Genomic DNA, 468 nt, shown 5'->3' with positions numbered 1-468 from the left:
AGAGATAAGGATGATGTTCATGTCGTGTATGAAAACATCCAAAATATAGATACCCTTTCTGAATGCTATGTATAAACAATAAAATATTAAAACGAATTGCTTTTTCTTTTGCATCATTCCTATTTGGTTACTTACCAAGTTTCTCCTGGGAGTACATGTAGCTACAAACAAGAACATAATTTTATTACAAATGTCTTAGGCTAGCAAGTATGTTGCTAAATTAAGAATTTTTTTGTCTACAAGTAACAAAATTCTCAACCAACAGTAACATAAACACAATACAGGGCTCTGTTAGTCTCATATACTAAGAAGTCCAGAGTAGGTGGTTGCTGGTATTGGTTCCGCAGCTCAAGAGACTGGGGCTGACATCTCTGCAGTACTTGGCCTTTTTTTTTTTTTTTTTTTTTTTTTTGAGACAGAGTCTCACTCTGTCACCAGGCTGGAGTGCAGTGGCAGAATCTCGGCTCA

This window comes from Colobus angolensis, unplaced genomic scaffold (assembly GCF_000951035.1).
Source record: "Colobus angolensis palliatus isolate OR3802 unplaced genomic scaffold, Cang.pa_1.0 Scaffold35, whole genome shotgun sequence".
In the NCBI taxonomy this organism is placed as follows: Eukaryota; Metazoa; Chordata; class Mammalia; order Primates; family Cercopithecidae; genus Colobus; species Colobus angolensis.
This window is presented reverse-complemented; position numbering follows the sequence as displayed.